Here is a 15,265-nt window from a genome sequence, read left to right on the forward strand (position 1 = left end):
TGGATGTTAATTTCTAACATACTGCATACTTCAACTATTTTGTGTATATTTGAAATCTGGAAGTCTGTGGATGGCATGTTTAGGCAAATCTTGTACTTCAACTGGTCTTCTCAAGATAAGCATCGTTTCTACAAAGATAATTTGAAGGTGGAATTCAAACAGCTTTTCCCCCTTTTAAACTGTTGTAAATTCCTCTAATAGTGTTATAGCCAGTAAGCCGCCAGTCTGATTCTTAATATTCACCACACCATCTTGGATTTGAACACGGGGTGGGGGAAATTTCACAAAACCAACCGAGAAGAAAACGAGCCCTAAATCTCGCCGGGAAAGAGATGACTGTCGCTTTCAGGGAGAACCCAAGTGGGCATCAACGAGCTATACGAGGAAATTTGCGATGCAGCAATTTAACTTTATTCAAGTTGAAAGTGGCTTATTAGAGCTCACTTCAAACGCGTCGCTGGCATAAAATAAACGGAACGATCGTCAATGCCATCAAAAGTGCCTCCCAGGCAAGTCCCGTTAAATTAACGGCATTCGAAGGGGGCAGCATCAACTGAAAAAAAAAAAAAAAAAAACAACCAACCACCAACGGAAAACCGCCGCTCAACGACCATTCGCTGCAAATCCGTTAGCAGAGAACTTGGCGAATAGACCCGCATTCCAGACTCTCCAGGATCCCGGTGCCCGGGAGGGGTGCGGGGTGCCCGCGAAAGAACACTGGGCGCCGGGTGGCCCGCAGCGGGGGTCCGAGGTGCCCCCCGAGCACACTTTACGGGACGAATCCCCAGATCCCCCGACCCGTTTGCCCTCAATCCCGCGCCGACGCGGGACGCTTGCCCGGGCGGGCGCCGGGCGCCGGGCACCGGCCGTCCTTCTCCCCGCTTCCCACCCCCCTTCCCGCGGCTGGGATTTTGCCGCAAATCATAGGGCACCTCGATTCCTCGAGGGTGGCATTCCAGACAATGGCTCGGGGCCCGCGTCCCCAGCGCCCCGGCAGCCGCGCTCCATCCCCGCGCGAGCCCCGCGAGCCGGGCGGCCGGAGGGCGCGGGGCAGACAATGGCACCGGCCACCGCCGTCCCCCACCCCCCGCCGGTCCTTCCCCCAAATGCCAAGGCAAAAACTTAGGGTGCTTCCCCGGCCCACAGGTGCCGCGCCGGGAAACGGGGCCCCCCGCCCGGGGAGCCGCGCGGAGTGCGGTGAGGGGCGCGGGCGCGGAGAGAAGTGAGTTAAGGGGGCGCGGGAGCCCCCGGCGGAGGAGCGGCCGGCCGGGGGCCCGCCGGGGGCCGCCGGGGTCGTCGGGGCGCGCCCTCGGGGGGCCGGGGGGGCGCGCCCGCCGCCCGCTCCCACCTCCCGCTCTCCTCGGCGCCGTCCACTGCCCCCCGGGACTTACGGCGGCCGCGGGCCGCGGGAGCGGCGGGGCTTGGCCGGCGGACGAGGTGGTGGCACCGGCGCTGGCGACGGGGCAGCCCCTCACGCCGGGCTCGGGAAGGGAAGCCGTGGTGCCGAGCGGCCGGGAGCCGGCGGGCAGAGTGAGCGGCGGGCGGCGAGGGGAGGGAAGCCGGCAGACCCCGCCTTGGGGGCCGGCCGGGGGAGGAGCCGCGGCTGCAGCGAGCGCAGGGGCGGGCCGCGCGGCGGGGCGGGAAGCGGCGGGGCCGCGGGCAGTGGCCTCGGCGCCTGCGCCGGGAAACAGCAGGAGCCGAGCGCGCCGATTGGCCGAGACGCTCCCCGGGGGTGGGGCCCGCCCGCCGGAAGTCTGGCCACGTGACCCGGAAGCGGCTGCGGCCCGGCGGCGCGCCGGCGCACCCCTGGCCGCTCTTGCTGGACGCACGCTCCCCGGGCGCCTGCCCTGGCTGTCCGTTGGAAGGAGGTCAGGGTTCCGCGTGCCCTTTGTCGACCCGGTTGCTGGTGGGGGGGCGAGGGGGGGTGCGCGAGGAGTCCGGGAGTCTGGCCCTTGAAGAGCCGAGGTCGGTTCCGCTAGCGCCCACCCACGAGAGAGCGAGCCGGGGAGGTGTGACCGCCGCTTTGCTAGTGGACAGCGACGGAGGTGGTGCCGCCACTCTCGAGTAAACAGATCGGCTCCGTAGTGCAGCGTGCGAGAGCCTTCATCTTTTGCATTTATCTTGCCACAAAGATGTCCAAAAAATCCTGTCCCTTCTCCCCCCCTCCCCACATTGGGGCCAGCTACAGCCGCAGCCACGTTTTGTCCCCAAGCGGTGCTCTTCCCTGGGCTTGCCTCACCCGTCCTTAGCCGCCGACCGGAGTTTACTGTCCGGTTCTCTGCCCCAAAGTCCAGACTGCGCGTCTTCAAGATCCCGATTCCCTTACACCGAGTCGGCTCTCCCCTGACTCCCGAGTGTCCTGCGGATGACTGGCTCTGCCGGGCATGCCCTTCCTGTCAAATGTCACAGCTCTTATGGAAGTCTGGCCCACGGACCCTGTAAGCGCGAGTCCCCCTTTCACCCCACCTGCCCAATTAGCCTTCACTTAGCATCCTTGCATTTTATCCATTTTGCATTCTACCCCTGTGCACTGATGGGCAACACTAATAAATGTGAGTTGACTGATAAGGACTATAGAATGATCGCTTTGTGGAAAGCCATAGTGTTGAGCATTGTGCCTGGCACATAATGGATGTTCGCTTTTTTTTTTTTGAATGAAAGAATGAACGGATCATCAGTTCGACTCATCTTTTACAGATGAGGAAACGGGAGCCCCACGGGATTAAGTGACCTTGCTTGAACAGCCGCGGGTTTCTTATGTCGAATGCTATTCATTACCCCGTCACTGGGTTCTTACAAAGGAAGCTAGAAAATTGCTTTTGTTGAACTGCGCCCTTTTTTTTTTTTTTGCAGAGGTTCCCAAACATAATCGACAGGATTTTTTTTTAATGGCCCAGAGTGAAAAAGAAATGCTAAGTTTTTCATGCAGCTAAATGTAAGCAATCTGAAGGGCTGTGTTCTTTTGTGTGTGTTAAAACGGATATGAAACTTAGTATCTGTAGACATTTTAAAGTGCTCTTGTCAAAATAAAAATGTCTAATGCCCCCCCTCCCCATAAACACTACTGTGCAACTTGGAAAATTGCCTACAAATATATATGAATAATGTGTACTGTAATATTAAAGAAGTATTTGACACAAAACTGGCTTTTTGTAGGTGTTTGGCTCCCTACCCAAATTTCTCTCTGCTCCCTTACTATAATCATGCCCCAAAGGTCCTTGTTCATGGGCCTTTTCTCCCTTACTACACTCAAGTGATGCCTTTAGTCAGTTCAAATATACCTCTAATACTGTGTAATGAAAACTCACCTTCCAAATCCAAATGCTGCTTTTCTCTTTTTCTATACAAAGCATTGATCTCCTCAAGCCTCCCAAGGTAACCACCTTCAAATTTCAACTCATTGATTATGCTCCTGATGCTCATCTGAAGTTTATAAAATGAGGATGGGACTGCTAATGACACACTGACAGTCACTGATGTTCCTAGTCCCCCAAAAAGGTGGCAGTTGGAAGGGGGGAGGGAGGGAAAGGAATTATGGGAAAAATAATTAGCAGTTGAAAGCAGCTATTACATAATCTTGGCTGCTTATTAATTTAGCAGAAGGAATGGCTTATTAAATTCTAATAGCAACAGCACAACTGCAAACAACCCAGCAATTAACAGTGCAGGGCCCATTATTTTGTTAATATGTTCTCTTCTTTTGGCAAGTGTATAAGAACAAAATTTATAGAAGCAGATGGTCTTTTTCAGTAGATTATAGATGGTTTATTCCTCAGTCTTAGTATTAAGTGCTAATTGTGCATTCACCATGGAAGACAAAAGAAGCGCTGTTGCTGTCTTTGTTAGTAATTAACTGCTTGACTTTGATTCTGCAATTTCCAAATTATGGGCTTTGTTATATACATGTTTTTTTTCTCACCTCTTATCTTCATCTGTCATGTTAATAGGCTATCTTTTTTAATCCGCTACTTGTTTGCTGACGGGTTCTGGTTTCTTTCTTTTTTTTTATTCTCCCCTTTTGGAGGGATTCTGATTAGTTGGTATGAAATTTTTATGAAAAATGAGAAATCAGAATTTATATTTCTTTCTTTTTTCTCACCCAGCTAGTGGTATGTTGTTTTCCCAGATGGGCCGTGGTCTGAATTGTAGGGAATGGGTTATGAAACCCTTGCTCCTTGATTCTCATGAAGTGGGATTTCCTAAGTGAAAGTTGAAACCAGGTACCTTTCTCCTTGGCTTCCTTCTCTTCTTCTGATGATTCCCTTCACACATTTCAGGAAACTGTTTCGGCTTTCAGAGTGCTTCATATGCTCAATATGTGTATTCATTCATTTGTCAAGAATCTGGCCCTTACATTGTTTATTTACAACATATGCCAACAGCATGCGTGGTAACACTATAAACTCATCTAGTTTTGCCATGGTAACGTTTGTGGGGCTGTCCTTGTTGAACAGTGCCCATATTTCCTTGGGTGTCTCCACTGCAGTCTTTCTTGTATATTCAGTGGCTAAAACACCTAGGGAGTATTTAGTAAGTGTCTATATGTTGTGCTGGTTAATTTGGTGAATAAATGGAAAACGGTTTTGACTGAAAGAAAGGTACTTATATGTCTAAAATGTTTTAATTTCCTAGCTTTCATTGCTGCTAAGTGAGAGAGTGATATAAGGTTTCTATTTTCTAACAAAAGTTTGACTTATGGGGCTACAGTGATAAGACAGCGGGGAGGGCATTTGCCTTGCACGCTGCTGACCTGGGTTCGAATCTCAGTATCCCATATGGTCCCCTAAGCACAGCCAGGAGTAATTCCTGAGTGCAGAGCCAGGAGTAACCCATGTGCATTGCCGGGTATGACCCAAAAAGCGCAAAAAAAAGTTTGACTTATATAATTTTTAAAACATAAAACACTGTGATTTACAAATTTGTTCATAGTACATTTGTTTCAAGCAAACAGTATTCCATTACCAATCCCACTACTAATGCCCCCTTTCCTCCACCAGTGTCCCCCCAGGTTTCCTGCCACCCCCAGCCCCCCAACCTTTAACAGGCATATAACAAATATAATCTATTTAAAATTTTCAAAAGTAGTTTTCTTGTGAAGTGTGTGATGCCTATATGCGTTCGCCTCTTCTCCCCCCTCTCAAAACATTAAATGAAAACTGGAGGGATATTTAAAGCAAACATCACAGACAGGAACAGAAGGAGGGAGACACCACCCCAGTGAGAGTGTCAGCAAAGTTATCAGGGAACGGTCCCCAACAGTGAGCTGCAGAGAAAAGCAGATCATATACGCCTTCTCGAGGCCTGTTGTGTAGCTTTGAGTGATGAAGGTTACTCTTTCTGATGTTAGATTAGAGTTGTGATTCTCTACCTGGGCAATTTTGAACTCTCCACGGGACACTTGGCAGTGTTTGGAGACACTCTGCTCGTCACCATGGAGAAAGGTGGTATGATGCCGCAGCAGGGTCCAGAAGAGCTTCTGCCATGGGGACTGATGCAGCCCCCAGAGCCCACACTGACAAACCTGCCCGTCACGGAAAAGGTTAACCAGCAGCAACTGAGATCTTTAGAGGCATTTCAAGATATGGACTGTGCACTCTCTCTATACAAGGGTCTTCGCCTCTCTTAGAAAAGCTGTAGCTATTGTTTTGAATGTTGGGGAAGTACGATTCTTAATGGCTGAAAATAACTGTCCATATTGCCCAAGGCAGCCAATATTCTTCAATAATAACTGAAATAACCCATTCAAAGGGGATTCTTTTCAAAGCGAGCCTGAATACATGAAATGACTATTCTGCTCACGAATTCATTTAATATAAAGGTTTATTATGTATCTGTTCTGTGCCGAGCACTCTGGAAGGTAATGAGGACACAAAGATGATTAAGAAGTCCCCAAACCATTTTCTTCTGACAGATAATTCAGAGGCATTTTAGAGAAAAATTTGGATGATCAGAAAAGCAGTCACCAAGCATATGTATAATAATACGTACATGAATGTGTATAATACATTTTATTTTAGGAACTCCCTAGAGATTCATTCCCCTTTTATTGGTGAGGGAGAGGACCGGGAAGTGAACCCAGGTCCTCATGCCTGCAAAGCATGCTTTCTACTATTGACTGAAATAGAGCCCAAGTCTCCTAGCTCAAGTTCAAAGGTCCTTAGGTTTCCATTGACTGACACCTTGGCAAACTATTTGCCCTAATAACTTTTGAGAGCTCTTTACAATCTTTTCATTCGGAGTTTTCTACAGAACTCTTAACTCACAACAATAAAAGAGGCTGAGTTAATGTATTTTCAGCAAAACGATTTCAAGTAATATTCTTTTGACCTGGTCCTTGAAATGAAATGCTTCAGCAGTAATCCAACTCCATTAGACCAGTGCTTCTAGGGTATCTCTCTAGCAGACTTTCTAAAACCCAGACTGTGGGGGTCCCATTCCCAGAGTTTCGGATTCAGTCGGCCTTAGAAGATGTAATTAGAGCAAGTTCTTAGGTGCTGCTGTGATTCAAGGGCCATACTTTGAGGGCCCCTTCTTTTTTCTAGAAAAAAAGTGATGCTATGTCACTGGAAAGTTCTCAAAGTCAAAAATGATGACAATTTACTAGACAAATGATAAGTGAAATTTGAGAGAAGGACTTTTTTTTTGCTTTTTTTTGGTCACACCCGGTGATGCTCAGGGATTACTCCTGGCTCTGCACTCAGGAATTACTGCTGGCGGTGCTCAGGGGATCATATGGGATGCTGAGAATCGAACCCGGGTCGGCATGTACAAGGCAAACGCCCTATCCGCTGTGCTATCACTCCACCCCGGAGATAAGGATTTTTTTGTGGCTTACCTCTTTACATTTGGTAATATTGCTATACAAACATGAAGTTAAACCTGTGTCTACAACTTAGAATGAGCTAGAATGAGCTGTGATCATTATATGTCCCCTACAAACTGATGTCCTCTCATCATCTATGTTAGAAATTATATCCCTAGCGTCATATGGTCCCCCAAGCACTGCTGTGGGCGTGGCCCCAAAAAACAGAAGGGGAAAAAATTAGAATTTGTAATGAAACTTGAAATTGCATCCTATATATCAGATGCCTACTCTCAAAATATTTTCTAACTTCTTGGGGCAAGTAGGAATCACCTTTGAAATAGTTTGACAGCAATTGCAGATATGAGATAGAATGGAAATAGTTGTCAAGAAAGAGCTGAACAGGGCTGGAGAGATAGCACAGCGGGTAAGGCGTTTGCCTTGCACGCGGCCGACCCAGGTTCAAATCCCAGCATCCCATATGGTCCCCTGAGCACAGCCAGGGGTAATTCCTGAGTGCAGAGCCAGGAGTAATCCCTGTGCATCGCCAGGTGTGACCCAAAAAGAAAAAAAAAAAAGAGCTGAACAGAATCAATATCCCTGGATGAGGCAGAAACCACTCTGTAGCACTCCAAAAATGCCATTCTCTTCCCTGGCACATAGCTAGACCTCGTTCCTCACCACCTGTGTAGCTAAAGAGCCCATGAGTCTGGGATCAGGCTGGCACAGTGTTGATGGAAGTGATACTAAACCAGCTCAGAAAAATCTCTCAGAAGAAACTCAGAACCTCCTTCCCTCCTTACATTTAAAGCTTTTGCCCCATGGATGTGGACATCCAGGGTGACCTTGAGAGGCTTTGCAGGTCTGCCATTGGCCAGTCTGGGTTCCCGAATGACCACATGGGGCTGGCAAACACTGACCTCTGCCACCGTCTTCCCACCTATGGCAGTCTAAATGAATGAGAAATAGCTTTGGCTTCAGCCACTGAATTTTCAGGCTGTCTGTTAGGACTGCTAACACTGCTAGCCATTCTTTCATGCTGTTGCGTGTTTGGTTACAAAAAGAAGGGGTCGTGATGCTAGAGAGAGGAGGTGAATTTTCAAGTGGATAGCTCTCTTTCTCACCCCTGAACCAGCTTTTGTGCTGTTTTATATGTCTCCTTCCCATTGAAATTTCAGAAGAATGCTCTATCTGAGCTCAGAATTTAAAACTAGGCATCTCAAAAGGAAAAAAAAGTGATTTGAGGTCTTTCTATACATTCCTTTTACAAAAATTTGTATTTGTACCAGGCAATAGATGAGGCAAAAATTCAAATCATAAGATTGAAAATGCCCAGGAAAGAGAGGGAGTGTGTTCTGGCAAACTATCCCTAATCATCGAAAGTATATAGTATTATCATCAATCTCTTAGAATTATGAAACAAAAATTTATTTGTACAGGTTGTGTTCTGGTCTTCTTCTTCTGGTTTTGTTTGGTTTGGGTTTTTGGCCATACCCGGTGATACTCAAGGATTACTCCTGGGTCCTGTACTCAGGAATTACTCCTGGTAGTGCTTGGGAGACCATCTGGGATGCTGAGGATTGAACCTGGGTAAGATAAAACATTTATCCAAAAAATAATTTGAATACATAGACATTTTAGTTGGAGTATTTGAACTTTTTATAAGAAATAACTGCAAACATTTAAAATATAACAAATATGTAAAGTGATTATAATTTTAAAGGACATCTCACTTAAAAACTTTCACTCAAAAACTTTCACTCAAAAAATTTCATGTCTGACAGTTCAGTTAGATAAGGGACCACCAAGTAAAGGGTGCTTGGAGGGCCCACTCGGGATGGGAGATGCGTTCTGAAAATAGACTATAGACCAAACACAATGACCACTCAATACCTCTAATGCAAACCACAACACCCAAAATGAGAGAGAGAGAGCCCTGCCACAGAAGCGGGGTGGGGGAACGCGCTGTGATCATTAGTGGTAGAGAATGGGCACTGGTGGAGGGATGGGTGCTGAGCATTGTGTAAATGGAATGTAGCCACAAAAGTTTGTAAGTCTGTAACTGCACCTCACGGGGATCCATTACAAAAAATTTAAAAATAAAGATTAAAAAAAAAATTTCATGCCTGAGGAAATTAAGCAAATTGTTTAAGATCATCCTAACCGTTTCAAAGCAGATAAGCAACTAAATCCCCCATATTCTATTGCTAGGCACGATTTTGGGCACCACTGATGGGAGCCCATGAACCTCGAGCCATTACCTTTAGGCAAGAATGAGCAAACAAACTGAGTCCTCCTCTCCTAAGCATGGCCAGTGTGTCAGTGCCACTTGTGCCACTTTTCTTTTGTCCCCGGTAGTCAAGTATTTGTATCTCTGCTAGCCAACTGGAGTGCTTGCTCATCTCTGTATCACAGAACCTACTAAAATACTTGGCACAGAACAGATGGCTAGAGTATGAGGGGCTAGAGCGATAACACAGTGGGTAGGGTGTTTGCCTTGCACGCAGCTGACCTGGGTTTGATTCCCAGCATCCCATTTGGTCCCCTGAGCACTGCCAGGAGGAATTCCTGAGTGTAGAGCCAGGAATAACCCCTGTGCTAATCTCCAGGTGTGACCCAAAAAGAAAATAACAACGATAAAAATATGAATTGAACTAGAATGTAAAAGGAGAGTGTTAAACTTTTTCTTTGGTTTATAATATTATGGAATCTGGGGAACTTAGTTCTCACACATCTCTTTATGGAATGCAACTCTCAGTCACCAAACTTCCAGGGCCATCCCACTAAAGAGACCCTCTCTGCATTCTTCCCACCCTCCCCCCTTTCTCTTTGTTAACTCACAATCCTTTTCACAGAATCCAGTAGTTTGTTGTTTCTTAGCTTTGGTTATTTTTATTCCACATGAGTGGTTTCATCCGGTAATTATCATCCACTTCCTGACTTATTCCACAGGGCACAGTCACATCAAGACCCTACCAATTTGTCCCAAAGATCACAATTTTATTTTTTTTAACATAATAGTGGTCCATTGAATATATAGACTTCTGCTTTCTTCCCAGTCACCTGAAGATGCACATTTTGGTTGAGGCCATATTTTGGATATTCTGAATAATGCTGCTATAAGGGGTGCAAATATCCTTTTGATGGTGTTTTCATAACGTTCAGATAAAGACCTAGGTGTGGTATTGCTGGGCCATATGGAATTTCCTTTTTTTTTTTTAAAAAAAAAAGGAATCTCTGCACTGTTTTACGTGATGGCCACATGGATTTGCATTCCAAGGAGCAGTGTACCAAAGTCCCTTCTATCTCTGTGTCCTTGCCAAAGCTTGTTTCTAATCCTTTTAATATACTCCATTTGGAGGGGTATGAAGTGATGTCTCATTGTGGTTTTCATTTACAATTCCTGAATAATAAATAGGTTGAACATTTTTCTTTGTTTTTAGTTTTCTATTTTATAAGGTAATTCACAATATTTGATTACATTTAATATTCAAACATCAATCCCACAATAATTACACCTTCCCGTTGGATGTTCCCACCCCAAACTCCAATCCCTGTCCCAACGCAGAACTGAAATAAAATTATTGTTTTGTATTAATTATTTTAATTCCTACATCTTTCTCAGAGAGCCCGACAAGCTACCAAGAGTATCCCGCCCACACAGCAGAGCCTGGCAAGCTACCTGTGGCATATTCGATATGCCAAAAACACTAACCACAAGTCTCACAATGGAGACAGTACTGATACCCGCTCGAGCAAATCGATGAACAACAGGATGACAGTGCTATAGTGCTGCTACTATTAATTATTTTGTATTGTTTGTTACGAAAAGCTTCTTAAAATGCTAAAAAAAGGTATCCATAGAGGAAACAGTGGTTGAACATTTTCCAATATGGCTATTGTCTACTTTGGGCAAGTGTCTGTTCATCATGTCTTTTGCCCGTTTGAAAAAGAAAACTTCACAAGCCCCTGTCTTGCTACTTCTGTGTTAGCAGTTTTTCTGCTCACCAACAACTTCCTAACGTCGTCTCCTTCTTTCCAGTCCACTAATATTGTATTAGACCATATCAGCAAAATGGACTTTATCTCAGCCTCTTTCCTCCACCTGATCCCTTACAGTTACCTCTGCACTGGCCACCTGAGCATTTTCCCCAGGACATAAATCCAATAGAGATTAGACTGTCTGCTTAAAATGTTTCACTTTTTTTTTTATCCACCCTGGGTGTTTCCCAGGGCTTATTCCTGGTTCTGTGCTCAGAGATCACTCTTGGCAGGACTTGGACGATACTACGAGGTGGTGGGAATTGAGCACCCTACCTGCTCTCCTTGGCTGGAGCGATAGCACAGCGGTTGGGCGTTCGCCTTTCATGCGGCCGACCCATGTTCGATTCCTCCGCCCCTCTCTGAGAGCCCGGCAAGCTACCGAGAGTATGGAGCCCACACGGCAGAGCCTGGCAAGCTACCCGTGTATATTGGATATGCCAAAAACAATAACAATAAGTCTCTCAATGAGAGACATTACTGGTGCCCGCTCGAACAAATCGATGAGCAATGGGATGATAGTTACAGTGACCTGCTCTCCTATTTCTCCAGCCCCTGTTTCCCATTTTTATTATATCATTCAAGTTTTATACCTAAATGCATGCAAAGAAACTCATTGTGTATAGGGGACAGAAGACAAAAACCTAGGGGTTGGAGAGATAGTATGGCAGATAGGCCATTTGCCGTGCATAAAGCCAGCCCAGGTTGGATCCCTGGCACCCAGTATGGCCCTCTGAGCACCTCTAGGAGTCATCCATGAGCTCAGACATAAGAGTAAGCCCCCAAGAACAGCTGGGTGCGGCCCCAACAACACCCGGCAAAAAAGACAGAAACTCAGACATAAAGCCTTCCACTAGGTTCGTGTGGGTGAGGGGGACCTGGAGGCAGAGGAAGTTTCCGGTCAGCAACCCCTGTAGTAAAATTCATGTCTCAAGGCTGAAGGCTAGGTTGTTGTGGGAACACAGAACACTAGCCCCCAGTCTGGGTGGTAGTGATGGACTCAGAGAAAGTGCTCTGAAGGACACAAGCCTGCAGTGGGGAAAGTCAGCCCAGAGAAGACAGGACCAGAGTATTTCACACGGGGCTAATAGCAAGTGCAATGGTAACGGGATGAGTGATCTTAGGGATAGGATTGGATGATCAGTGTGGCAGAAGAGTACCTGGGAAAAGATGACTCTAAAGAACAGGAGGGCCCGATCAGGCAGAGCCTAGTGAGCAAGCTGAAAACATTTGGGGCTGCATATAAAAAAATGGGGGCACAATGAGAGATCTTAAGTAGGAGCGGTGCCATTATTGGATTTGAAGTGTAGCCTTTCCAAAAACTCACTCTGGCGTGGGTGAGGGCTCTGCCTTGCAAGTCTGAGGCTGGGAGTTTAATTCCCGGTGCTGCCTGCATGTGAGCATCCTGGCGTCCCTGCTGTCTGAGATCCCTGGCACTGCACCCCAGCCAGGTGTATGCAAGCACCACAACTAAGTGGGGGCGACTCCCAGAGAGCACCACAACTAAAAATATGTCAAGGACTGTGGCCATGAAGCACAATGCCTGGAGTGCATATCTGTAAGCACCACAATTAAAGGACTGTAACTACTGGGGAGCATGGTGGCTGAGTGTGTGAGCCCCTCAACTGAGCATGTGTGCAAACCCCAGTAAGAACATCATCGGTAAAGGAAAGAGAACAGGGCATAAGAAAACAAAACTAAAATTACAACTAAGACAATTATAGATAGTTCACTCGGGAAGAAATGCAATTCATTGCGGGGTACTCGAGAAACCCATTCTGATATAATAGGAATAGTCTAGAAATGATTGGTAATAGCTGGCAAGCGGGGGCAGGGGGGGAGTCTTTCTTGAGTTCCCTGGAAAACCTTCCTGGATACCACTGTGTAATTTGGACTGCCAGTGAACTGTTGTATCAGCCGTGATGAGTGAGCTGTAATGTTAGGAAGTTATCTTCATAATTGCTAGTTGCAGGACTTGGTCGTCCATCTGTTGTCATCCAGAAATCAGGAAGCTGCTGCCCTGAAAAAGATGCTTGGGCCCTCCCTCTTTCCACCTATGTGTCTAGGGACTAGACACTGAACTTCCTCTCCAAATGTCACCAAGAGCCAAATGCTTCCATAAGCACACCCAGCAGAAGTAGCAATGTCAAGGCCCCCTTAACACGCATCACTCCCCCATCCACAATTTACATGATAGCACCTGATTATTGCAATCTACCTCCCATTCAGAAACCGAGCTAATCAATGTAGGGGTTTGGGATTTGCTTGTTTTCTGAAAGGAACACTGCAGAGAGTTTGAGTGGATGTTAAGTAAGCAAATCCACTGCGTCCATTGTGGACGTGTGTCCATTGTCCATTTTCTTTGTCTGAGAGACCAGTGGTGAAGCTCTTGGATAACTCACTTGAGAGCTTAAAGTAGCCTGACAAAGGAAATAAGAGAGGCTAGATTGGGAAGAGTTTATTTATTTATTTATTTATTTTATTAGTGAATCAATGTGAGGTACAGTAGTCACAAACTTACGAACTTCCGTGTTTGCATTTCAGTCATACAATGATTGTTTACCCATCCCTCCACCAGTGCCCATTCTCCTCCACAAATGTTCCCAATATCCCTCCCACCACTCCCACCCTATTGCCCACCACCCCACCCCACTTCTGCAGCAGGGCATTCCCTTTTGTTCTCTCTCCTTTTGGGTGTTGTAGTTTGCAATAGAGGTATTGAGTGGCCATTGTGTTTGGTCCATAGTCTACTTTTGGCACGCATCTTTCAACCTGAATGGGTCCTCCCCAATATCCTTTACTTGGTGTTCCCTTCTATATCTGAGCTGCCTTTTCCCCCAGCATGTGAGGCCAGTTCCCAAGCCGTGGAGCAGACCTCCTGATCCTTATCTCTACTACTCTTGGGTGTTAGTCTCCCTTTTTGTTACTTTATATTCCACAGATGAGTGCGATCTTTCTATACCTGTCCCTCTCTTTCTGACTAATTTCACTTAACCTGATACTTTCCATGTTGATCCACTTATATGCAAATTTCATGACTTCATCTTTTCTAACAGCTGCATAATATTCTATAGTGTAGATGTACCAAAGTTTCTTTAACCAGTCATCTGTTTTTGGGCACTCCAGTTTTTTCCAGATTTTGGCTATTGTAAACAGTGCTTCAATGAACATACAAATGCAGATGTCATTTCTACTATACCTTTTTGCCTCTCGGGGACATATTTCCAGGAGTGGTATTTCTGGGTCAAATAGGAGCTCAATTTCTATTTTTTTTGAAAATCGTCCATATTGTTTTCCAAAAGGGCTGAACCAGTCAGCATTTCCACCAGCAGTGAAGGAGAGTCCTTTTCTCCCCACATCCGCACCAACACCAGTTGCTTTTGTGTTTTTGGATGTGGGCCAGTCTCTGTGGTGTGAAATGATATCTCATGGTTGTTTTAATCTGCATCTCTAGATTGGGAAGAGTTTAGGAGGACAGGTTAGGTTGGTGCATGTTGTTTTGACATGGGGAGAAGGAGAGAGCATATGACATCAAGGATGGCACTGGGGGATGAGTGTCTGAGAGAAGGAACCCAGTGTGAAGGCAGAGTAGTAGAGAAATGAACCTATTTTTCACCCTCCTGTAGATCTCGCCAGTGGGCATTGATGATGTAGGTCTGAAGACTCCCCAGTAGGGTCAGGGCTGGAGCTTGCAATTCAAAATTCATGAACAAAGGACTAGCAGAGCTGAGTCAGAGGATGAGATCACTCTAGACTCATGTATACAACCATCATATTTTTTTGCCTTTTGGGTCACACCCAGCAATGCACAGGGGTTACTCCTGGCTTTGCACTCAGGAATTACTCCTGGCGGTGCTCATGGGACCATATGGGATGCTGGGAATCGAACCCAGGTCGACTGCGTGCAAGGCAAATGCCCTACCCACTGTGCTATCTATCACTCCAGCCCCCTCGCCCCAGCTATCATATTTTAAGGCACGATTAGGGGCAATGAATACAGGGAAAAGGGGTGACTGGAGTGGAAAGGAGGTGAGAGCCACTAGAAAGCACCAAGGAAGGGGCTCCCTCGGACACTGATAGGCCATCTCCAGGGATGGTAGCAGGACCCGATGGAAAAGGTGAATGTTGTCTAATGCCCATTGTATTGTGGCACCTTTGACCTCCAGCCAGAGGAGGTCGGTTGCAGAGAATGAGACAAACATAGAAAGAGACAAGCAAACACATAAGGCGGCAAAACAAACACACAAGGACCGTCCAAGCCATTTGTTCAATACAGTATTGCTCCCCCTCACCCGCCGGACTCCAAGCTCTGGACGGGCGAGCCATTGTTGACAGAGATATTAAGGGCTTTGTAAGCACATCAACATTCAGTAGCTACGCAAGAGCAGAGCTGGGGTATTATACACAGCTCTCAGAAGGCAC

At 46.5% G+C, this 15,265-nt stretch overlaps 1 protein-coding gene and 1 long non-coding RNA gene across 7 annotated transcripts in view; one reads left to right on the forward strand and one right to left on the reverse strand.

The window, feature by feature from the left end:
* AP1S2 (adaptor related protein complex 1 subunit sigma 2) overlaps positions 1–1,606 on the reverse strand; it is a 29,835-nt gene extending 28,229 nt beyond the window's left edge. For 4 of the 6 annotated variants that reach the window (XR_008627223.1, XR_008627225.1, XR_008627224.1 and 1 more), the window contains exon 1: positions 1,392–1,605. The gene's annotated coding sequence lies outside the window, so the exon portion shown is untranslated. Of the gene's footprint in view, positions 1–1,391 lie in introns of all 6 variants that reach the window. The other 2 variants (XR_008627222.1, XM_055120313.1) reach the window with 1 other exon arrangement.
* Positions 1,607–1,814: 208 nt separating this feature from the next.
* Positions 1,815–15,265, forward strand: part of LOC129399655 (uncharacterized) — a 115,719-nt gene continuing 102,268 nt past the window's right edge. Inside the window, exon 1 of the long non-coding RNA XR_008627226.1 lies at positions 1,815–1,868. This is a non-coding gene — a long non-coding RNA (uncharacterized LOC129399655). The remainder of the gene's footprint in view (positions 1,869–15,265) is intronic.

The sequence above is a fragment of the Sorex araneus genome, chromosome X (assembly GCF_027595985.1).
Source record: "Sorex araneus isolate mSorAra2 chromosome X, mSorAra2.pri, whole genome shotgun sequence".
Classification (NCBI taxonomy): domain Eukaryota; kingdom Metazoa; phylum Chordata; class Mammalia; order Eulipotyphla; family Soricidae; genus Sorex; species Sorex araneus.